This window comes from Mustela putorius, unplaced genomic scaffold, assembly GCF_011764305.1.
Source record: "Mustela putorius furo isolate JIRA1106 unplaced genomic scaffold, ASM1176430v1.1 tig00537227_pilon_pilon_pilon, whole genome shotgun sequence".
Classification (NCBI taxonomy): domain Eukaryota; kingdom Metazoa; phylum Chordata; class Mammalia; order Carnivora; family Mustelidae; genus Mustela; species Mustela putorius.
In genome coordinates this window covers 31,769,539-31,780,405 of record NW_025422368.1, presented here as the reverse complement: position 1 = coordinate 31,780,405, position 10,867 = coordinate 31,769,539, and the positions used below count along the sequence as shown (strand labels likewise).

At 34.4% G+C, this 10,867-nt stretch overlaps 1 pseudogene; it reads left to right on the top strand.

Annotated features, from left to right (window-relative positions):
• The first annotated feature begins 202 nt into the window (after positions 1–202).
• On the top strand, positions 203–316 carry LOC123390108 (annotated as a pseudogene).
• The last annotated feature ends 10,551 nt before the right edge of the window (positions 317–10,867 follow it).

The following is a 10,867-nucleotide window of genomic DNA, read 5'->3' as shown; positions in this document are numbered from 1 at the left end:
GATCTCAGGGTCCTGGGATTGAGTCCCGCATTGGGCTCTCTGCTCAGCAGGGAGCCTGCTTCCTCCTCTCTCTCTCTCTGCCTGCCTCTCTGCCTACTTGTGATGTCTCTCTGTCAAATAAATAAATAAAAAATCTTAAAAAAAAAAGTTTTGATTTGAAAAAAATTGATTAATCAAATTTTTCTTATAAAATTTACATTGCAGCTTTGCACAGTGGCAGTGTCATAGCCAATGAGGTTTATCCAAAGTGCGATTATTGCTAATTGAAAATTTACATTGCAAATAACTGATCCCAATTACAAATCTTCAGTAGAAGAAAAAAGACAATGGAACTAAGAATAGTATGTAACTACTCTATATAACAAGTTGTCATGGATTTAATTGGGCTTAATGGATTTACTCTAAAAAGTAACCTAAAATATTTATTCTAAAAAATAAAATTTATCAACATTTCTATAATGACAAAATATTTATGTTCATAAATAGAAAGTCAAAATATCAAAATGTCAAAGTTAGGGTTCAAAATATTTACCCCTCAAAATAGTAAAGAGAGCAGGTTCAAAATATTTTGTATTGTTTCCAGATCTACTGTTTCCATCACCAAATCTTCTCATTTACAAAATGAATTTGATAATGATAATATCTGTCCCATCTACCAACTCATAGAATTTTTGTAGAGATCAAATGAGATAATAATTATAAAAGTGTTTGTTAATTAAGACGTTATTTAATAGCATTTATAATAGTATTTATTATTCCAAACTGCTTATTAGACATCCTTAGTTGAATGCATACCTAGTACAAATTAAAATTACAGCAGCCCCTGCCCAAACCCCACCCCCCCGCCCCGGGCAATTAACCTCTCTCTGTAACTTCTTTAATCTGTCAATGATATCATGATTCTAACAAGTCTTCAGGATTTGAGAGTTGAAAACTCAGAATTCCTTGGGACTCCTTCATCATAACCACTGAAGCTAAATAGAACATGCTAATGAGATTACAAATGCTATAACCAAATTATGGTCACACTTCAATTGCTTTTCAGTGATAGCCTTATCCCATTTTAGATAATAGATACATTTCTGAAAGTTTGCAGAAATTATTTTTTTATAAATGAAATTCAATTCTATATGTAAAAATGTTATTTATGGAATCTACTTTGAAATTTTGGGTAGGGTGAAAAAATCATTGTCACTATAGATTTTTCTATATGTTCTGTCATTAAAATATGGCACACAAATATTGTTTTCCTTTTTTCAAAGAAGCTCTTGTAAAGGACATAACAAGTGTAGTTCATTGAAGATTTGCTTCTCTCACCAAGCTAGTGATTCAATGACCCATTGAATTAGTGTCACTGTGGTTATGTGGTTTGGTTTTCTGCTTTATATTAAACCTAAAAGCTTTAAATAAATGAGTGTGATTAATTGAAAGTTTTAAGCAGTAGTAAAACAAGGTCAAAGAAGAAGGAACAAAGAGTTATCCTGTACTTTATATTTGAGGCAGTGCAGATGACATTTAAGATATAACTGTAAGGAGCAACTAAATTATAGTGACCATAACTTAGCTGTGTGATCAATTTTATTTTCAGTGAGACTTGGGATAAAACAATATGAATCAGTAGAACGAATTTTGTTTGCCAGGATAACTGTTCACAGTATTTGAGTGAATTTATTGTGTGGAAAACAAATATATTAATTTTTTTAATGATAAAAGTTTAAAAAATGGTACTAGTGCATGTTATAAAAATTGGTGTTATAGAGCCATCTCAAATGCAAAAAGCATTTGCTTTTATTCCGGGAAGTTTTTATTATTTGAAGATTTTTTTCACATGATTTTATCAATTCTTATGTATTCTTCACAAATTTCTAAGCACATCAATGAATCCATCTTGATATGACTATGATTAACTTAAATGACATGGTCATGGTTTAATCATACATGTTAAGCACAAAGTCATTTTTCTTATGTAACTACTAAAATTAAAGCTGAGAGACCCAAGTTTAGAACATTTCTATTTCACTAGTATAACAGAAACCAGATCAATATGTGGAAAATATGAGAATGTATCATAGTACAATTCTTCAAAAATTTTAAGGCAATAGGTGAGGATATCATTAAAAAATATGATGGCATATAGACCAGCAAGACAAGCCTCCTGTAATTAGGTTATAATTTTTTTTAAGATGAAATTGTATAGATTTCCATGTTTCTTTATGGAGGAGGCGGGGGGGGGGGAGAAAGAAAGAACAGGGAAAAAAGCAAGAAAAAAAAAAGAATCGGAACAAAGGTTTTGTATTATTCATCCAAAGCAGCGTGGACCCAGTGGTATCTGAGTGGTACAAGTAGCACCTTCATCTGTAATGCCTAGAACAGGTATGGAAAGAAACGAATTCACTAACTAATGAAATTAGTATCTGAACTGATCTTAAGAGATAACATATGTTGAGCCACAATGTTATTTCCAGTGTAAAGTGTGGTAACCAAGTTTACCTTAGTCCCTACCATTCATAAAATGGTTGAAGGTTTTATGAGTGGGTTATATTTTTAGGTGTGCTTAATTAATTAATTAATTAATTATAAAAGGATTTTATTTATTTATTTATTTGACACAGACAGAGAGAGAGCACAAGTAGGCAGAGCAGCGGACAGAGGGAGAGGGAGAAGCAGGCTTCCTGCTGAGCAGGGAGCCAGATGTGGAGCTCAATCCCAGGACCTGAGCTGAAGCCAGACGCTAAAGCGATTGAGCCACCCAAGTGCCCCTCATATGAAGTGGTCAATTTTTCTATGGTTAGTGACTGCATATTCTGGATTTTCCACTTCGGTCTAGACTTCATAAAAATGTTATTATTATTATTTAATAAAAGCAAGTCTCTAGATGTATAATTAAATGAAATTTACTCTGAATTATTTCTGTGTAATTAAGTCACAAATGAGAAGAAAAAAGGCTATTATCAGGCATTTCCTACTTTTATTTATTTTACTTAATTTTTTAAAAAAGATTTTATTTATTTTAGAGAGAGAGAGTGAGCAAAGGGAGAAGCAGACTCTGCAGTGTGGAGCCTGACGTCGTGTGTGATCTCAAGACCCTGGGATCATGACCTGAGCTGACATTAGATGCTTAACCCACTGAGCCACCCAGGCACCCCAGATATTTCCTCGGTTTTAGATCTAGTATATGGACATTTTATCTATGGCGTAATATCACATTTCAATATTGTGTTTTCATTAATTAGTGGTATACATTGTACCCCTTAAACTATTGTTTGAACTATAATTTCCAGGCCCCTGAGCTATCCTTTCCTGCTTTAAACAAGGAATGTTTAAGGTGTAAGCGCATCTAAACTAGGTGAGCAGAATGCAAAGGATTTTATTCCTTTCAGCATTGAATGGTATATTCTCTCTCACGTTCTCCGTCGAACCTTCTCTTCCTGTATTTCCTGTGTCACTCTGTCCACCTCCATAAGTCCTGAGGTCCCTGTGTGTGTGTCTGTCTGCTCCATTGTCATTGTTCTCATTCACCCCCTTGTTATTCCTCAAGTGAACTATTACTCTGTTCTCCACCTTCACTCTCTCTTCCATTCCCCAGTGTACGTTCCGTTCTATTGCCAGAATTATTTATCTAAAATTTGAATCGGACTAAATTACTCTCTTTAGAACCTTCAGGGCCACTCTCAGATAAATGATCTCCCTCTCCAGACTTATCTCCTCTTAACTTCCTGCCTCACAATATGTACTGTAGTCACACTGAGTTCTGTGTCTTTCCCCTATGACCGCATACCAACTTGGGTGTCCACACCTCTAATATATTGATAAATCTTCTTTCCAGGACCTCTTGAAAATGGTAGCTGGCCCTCTAGTTCTTTCTGAACCTCTCTAGGGAACTTCATTTAAAGGTTAGGAAGGGAGAGGAGAGGGCACTATCTATGAGCTGCCGCCAGGTGTCAGCTACTTCCTGTAGATAATCTGACTTAAGTCCTCACAACAACTGTATGACATGGGTATCATTTTTATTTTACAAATACAATTAAAAAATATTAGGTTGAGATTGTCAAAGGCAATCCCTGTGGTTAAATGTAGAGCCTAATATATACGTATACCAAATCACCACAGTGTAAGATTTACATATCTTATAATTTTGCTTGTCAATTACTATCTCGATAAAGCTGAATAAAAACAGAGTCCTTCTTTAACAAGAGGGAAAAAAAGCTGTGCCTAGTATCAAACATTTGACTCCAAGGACCAAAATCTTTGCACTGTGTGACAGACATTCTAGATCTTTCACCAGGATCAGGGTATCTTACCACCTGGAAGTAGATCAGGTTAAAGTATGGTATGTTCCTGTGATTCACTCACAATACAGAATAGATTTTGGTCTTTGAGAGTTGCCAAGATCGATCCTCATCATCTCACCCCCACAGATACCATGGGCCAATAGTCTCTATCTTGCTACTTTAATATTTTGTCCAGAGGGATCATCAATTCCCAGCGGTGTCCCTCTAGATGAACCTTGGAGCAGATCTCACTTGGGTCCACATTCACTGGCTAACTGATTCTACATAATTGGCTCCCAAATCATGAGTTAGCCACATAGATGGGAACTGTCAATAAACACTATAAAACTCAGGGTCCCAAGAAAACAATGTACTATGTCTTAAATTATCATTTTTAAGTGATACACATATTCAACATTTTACACAGAGAGCACCTGTGGGTGGGGAATTTGGGGACAATGATTTGGGGAATTTGGGGACAATGGTTCAGCTTATAATGTTATAATGTTAGGAGTCTTTTATTTTCCTTTGAAAACAGAAATTATTACTTTGACATGAAGCTGGCCAGGTGGCAAAAATGAGGTTAGGACAGAGAAAAAACACGATGCCCGCATATCTGCAAACAGTGCTTGAAAGAGACGAGCTCCCCAGAGGCTATAACTCTGTGATCGAAACCACCAGTTTGTAAGAGAATAACATGGGTGAGGACTGTAGTTAGTTAGCAGGGAAACTGCTTGTCACCAAAAACAATGTCTATGCAAACAAAAACCTTGTGTTCTGGCCTGCTGAGAAGAATTCCAAACAAAGGTCCCTGATGGATTGGTTGTCACAATGGACAATGCTTCCCCAGATTTTGCTTTATTTTTCCCCTTCCCCCATCCTGTTCATTCTCTCTTGATTTTTAGCACTCCCCTTCAATTCCTGGTTCCTACAAAATACACAATTTGTAGGCGATATTTTGGTTCAGACATTGACACATGATTTGGAGATTTTAAATTCTGTGTACGATAGTATTGTTACATGTGTGTTAGAAGTGAAACAGCAGAGATTCCCAGACACTCCCTGTTTCACACTGAATGGTGTGTTAAGCAAAGTCATCAGCAAGAAACAGTTGACTGGGTTAAATTTTGTATGGGTCTGGAGTACATTTTAATTGTCGATAGCTTACTTATTTTTCTAGTATCTGACCTTCCTACAAGCAGATGAATATTAATGATAATGGTAAAAGCAAAGGCAACATGCCAGAACTTACATTTTACTCTACTTTACCATCAATTTTTGGGACTGGGAAGTACCTAAGTTTTTGTTGTCTGAAGGAATATATTTATAAGGTCTGCCTACTTACACAGATTAAGAATTTACTTTGGGGGAAAAGGACAGTAACTATTTCTTTCATTTGTTACCTCAGTGGAAACAAGGTGGGAAGTGGTAGAAAGTAGGTAAGAGAAATCATCTACCAGGTGTGGTGACAAACTTGTTTTTATAACACACATATATGCAATGTTACAAAATGATTACCAAGTTCAGTATGGCCACAATTCCTGTTGTCACACAAATTTGCGATACTTTTTTCTTCTTGCATAGCTTAAGATTCTTTCTTAGATGTGAATTAATAATCACAAAAACTATCACATATTTTGAATTATTTCAAATATTTGTGAGGACAATTATATTTAGAGGGAAAGAACTTCTGAGGTTAAATTTTTTTTAAGTTATTTATTTTTTCATTTATTTATAGATTTTATTTATTTATTTGAGAGAGAGAGACAGAGCAAGCAGGGGGATGAGCAAAGGCAGAAGGAGAAGCAGATTCCCTGCTGAGCAGGAAGCTCAACGTGGGGCTTGTTCCAGGACCCTGGGATCATGACTTGAGCTGAAGGCAGACACTTAACCAACTGAGCCACCTAGGTGCCCCCAAAGATTTATTTTTTTATTTGAGAGAGAGAGTGTGCACGTATGAGTAGGGGGAGGGTCAGAGGAAGAGAATCTCTGGCAGACTCCTCACTGAGTCAGGAGCCTGAAGCTGGGCTGGATCCCAGGACTGTGAGATCAGGATCTGAAACAAAACCAAGAGTTGGTTGCTTAACCCACTAAGCCACCCAGGCACCCTGGACGTTAATATTTTATAATACTAGATGAAATGATTTTGTGTTAAATAGATATTATATGTACTTAACATATATATGTATGTAAGTATCCATATTAGATTATTTACACATATCTTGTATAGATATTGAGTCCTTTGTTAGACATATAGAGAAGACTAAGACAAATTTCCCCTAACTGGCGAACTATGATGATACTGGGCTTTTCCCCTAAGTAGTTATGTTGCAGAAGGAAGGTGGGGGATAGAGATGGGAGATGGTCATTGATAAATCCAAATTTACACAATGAGGACAGGACTTGAAAGTCCATTAATGTAGCATGCATATATATATATATATATATATTCCTTTGTAGTATGATATTATATTAACATTAAGATAAATATTTGCCAAATGAAAAATTGAATGACTTAAATAATTAGTCAAACTCCATATTAAAATATGATTGCATTTAATAAGATAATATTTAAGAACCACTCACAAGTTTCTGTATTCAAAACCCTTAAAAATACCAGCTCCCCTCCAGAATAAATTGGTTTTAAAATCTTTTTTTAAAAACAAAATTTACAGTAAGATAAAGCCAGCAGAACAATGGTATAAATTATTAGATAGCTATGAATATATATAGATATTTCATTACAGGTAGAGGCAGTTTGTGGGGATTTTAAACAAAGAGATATTAGAAGTCTAGGACAGGATTTTTGTATTTAGAGAAGTGTTTGTTTTATGTGTTTTTTTTTCTTTTTTTTTATGATGGGAATACGAGGAAAGTACTCAATAGACTAGGACCTCTAATATGAAATTTACCAGCAGTGTAAATAACTATTCCCAGAACAACTTTAGATCTAGAATTTAATGTCATATCATAAGAGCTTCTCCTTTACTTTTGTAGGCATGTTATTATTTCCCCATGTGTTGAACTTTCATATAGTCAGTTTCTTTTAGGAAGAATAATGCTATAGTGTGTTATTTATATGTCAGAGGAAGATGGATACATTTAAGTGATATTTTAGAATAGACATATAATCACTATTGTCATATATTTTAGTGCTCAGTTAAAAAAAGATCAATTTTATTATTTACAATATAGATGAGTGCATCCTCTATGTCAAAAACTGTAACATTGTGTGTGGCAACTTATTATTCTAGTTTATCTAAATCAGTTTAAAAAAATCTTCCATTATATATGCAGGATTTTAAATATCTGTCATTGTTTCTTTGCTGAGCATCTAATAATCATTTTTAAAAGGTGAATTTTGATTAATTTTTTTATTATGCTATTGTTACCACTGTCTTGAATTTCACTGGTAGAGCACAAATATGAAGTGTCAAATAGACCTGAATTAAGTCGTACTAAATTTTTACTAAATAGATTTTTAAAAAAATGATGAACCATGGAGAGAAAATAAATAGGTAACATTATAAAATTATATTTAATTTTTCACTTGATGTAGAGATTTAATCCTGGTTGGTGGAGACAGTATGTGAAATGTTTATTTTAGTGTTTTAACTATGAAACTCTTCACCTTATCTGTCACAAATTCTGGTGTGGTGGCAACCAATTTTGTGAAGAAAAAAAATTGCTTTAATGAATGATCTTTTATTAAATTGCAGTATAAAATTCTATTTTGTTTTGTAAGCATATTCATTAATATTAAAAGCTTTGATTTTAAAGAAAAGCTTTAGATTCGGGGCCACCAAAGATAAGAATTCTTAGATTCTCAAGTTTGGGACTTCCTATGAGATAAGCCCAGGTAGGCAGTTTCTTATTTATTATTATTCTTGAGAAGAAGAAAAAGTTTTCTTCTAATTATAGAATATGTATAATATTTCTCTGAATTTATTTTATTTTATGTATATGTGTATATATATATATATATATATATATATATATATATATGTTTAACATTTCTCTGAATTTATTTTATTTTCAACTTATTTCCAGAGTACTTGTTTTTCCCTAGGATTATACTCTATGTTCATAAGTTTTTACATTCAAATGTGAAATAGTAAAATATAAACCTCCCTTTCAAACCAAAGTGGAGGGCTGATTCTGATACCTACGTATTCAGGGAAAAAAAATGAACACCTCTAATGCTCATATTTTACTTAGAAAAAACCCAATGAGGTTTCGTGGTTCTTTATTTTAGACCTTTTAGTCTTGAATAATTTAAAGTCTGTTGATTTATTTGTTATAGTGGCTGGAAGAAATGATCATTCCTGCCACAACTGATTTTCAGCATCCTTAAATAAGTTTCATTAAATACAATCATGGATATAGAAGTACAGGTGATTTCTTTCCTCAAGGGATTTAAATCTAGCTATAGAGAAAAATATTATGCTTGTGAACTAAGAAAAAATATTTTGGGGGATGATAACCCAAGAACAGCTTCTTCTAAAGGAAACACCCATTTCCAGGCCTGGGTGTTCATTCCAAAGCTGCCATCACCTGAACTATGAATGATCGGAACAGTGTGAATTCTTGATTTTAGAAAAGCCAAATCCCAGAATTCCTAGCAGCCCATTAGCTAGAATAAAATGTGAGTTAAGCCAAGCATATGCATTTTTATGTACTCAGGTTACTAAATGCTTCAAGAATTAATTCAGTAATCACAATTGCTACATTTACCAAGTTGCGAAAGCTAAATTCAGACTAGGGTACATGTATGGAACTTCATGCAAGGTAGACTTTCAAGTAGCATAGAGTGAAAATAAACCAAAAAAGCCAGTTGTTAGGAGAAAAAGAACTACTCATGAGGTGTGTGTCTGTGTCAAGTATGACAGAGCACTTGGAAAAAGGTTTTTGATTTCTAGCATCTAAAGTAGCTAGAGCCAACTGAAATTCAGAAACAAGCTTTAGCATCAGCCTCTGTAAGGTCTTTTCAATGTCTTGTATTTCTGGGTTTTCTTGACATCCAGGTGTATCCTTAGTATTCTCTTTTGCTTAAGTTCACTTGAAAAGTCTCTACTCCATGCAACCATGCAACCAACTTGCCTAAAACAAAGAACAATCCAGTCGCAAATAGTGCAGAAAGTAAGCGTATAGGAACTTTTAAATTCATTTGAAAATCTGAGTTTAAGTAATTAGAAGTTTTGTACAATTTTTTTTTTTTTTGACAGATGAAATCAGAATGTTGACTTCAGGACTTATTTCTTAAATTCATTTTTTAGATAGTAGTCAGCAAACTTTTTCTGTAAAGAGCCAGATAAATATCTTTGGCTTTGTGTGCAATTGTCTCCATTATAATTACTTAGCTCTGGTTTGTTGTAAAGGAAACAGAACCAATACACAAATGAATTAGGTGTGGCTGTTTTCTAATAAGACTTTATATATGTATCTTTGAAGTGCACATAATTTTCATATGTCACAAGATGTTAGAATTTTTGTTTTTTTGCAACTATTAGAAAATTTGCATCATCCAGGCCAAACAAAAACAGATGGCAGGTGGGATTTAATTTGTGGACTGTAGTTTGCCTGGCTTAAAAGCATAAGTCTGGGATTCAAGAGCTCCAGATCAGACCTTGCTTCACAACTGTGTGATGCTGAACAGGTGGCATTCTTTCTGGGCCTCAGTTTCCTCTTGTATAGTGAGTTGATGAACAAAATGAGCTTGGAGACCCATACATGTCTAGATTCTAAACTTATTTTCTATTTTAATTAAACTTTTAAAAAGATTTTATTTATTTATTTGAGAGAGGGAGACTGAGAAAGAGTGAGAAAGCACAAGCAGGGAGGAGTGGCAGAGGGAGAGGGAGAAGCAGGCTCCCCCACCGAGCAGGGAGCCTGATGGGGGCTCGATCCCAGGACCTTGATCCTGATCCCAGGACCTGAGCCTAAGGCAGATGCTTAACCAACTGAGCCATTCAGGTGCCCTAAAATTTTGTATTTTAATGTTTTGTTCATTTGATGCTTTAAAACTACTTTTTCCCATACTCTGTGTTAATGGTTATGAAAAAATGCTACTCTTTTTGTCACTATTAAATAAATGAAAACTAACATAAATATAAATAAAAGTATGACCAGATGAGGGTTTTTAAGCATTTGATTTGTTCATATCTATTTTATAAAGCAGATCCTGGACTCTGCTTTAATTATCACTAGGTTTAGGTAGTGATCTTCTGTGTGTACTTTCTCTAGCCTCTGTTATTTGTAGTCTGTATGTGAGTGGGTTGACCGACTAGTTTTTTGAAAGGGGATCATGGCTTTAGAATTCTTGCTATTCAGGCATCCACAGTGGAGATCTAAAAACAGAGCGTAATTAAGATTTAAAGACAGAAAGACAAATATCGTATGATCTCACTCATATGTGCAATTTAAGAAACAAGAAACAAAACAAAGGAAAAAAGCGACAAAAACCAGACCCCTCAATACAGAGAACAAGCTAGTGGTTACCAGAGGGGCGGTGGGTGATGGGATGATTGAACTAGGTGATGGGGATCAAAGAAGCCACTTATCATGATGAGCACTGAGTAACATTTAGAATTGTTGAA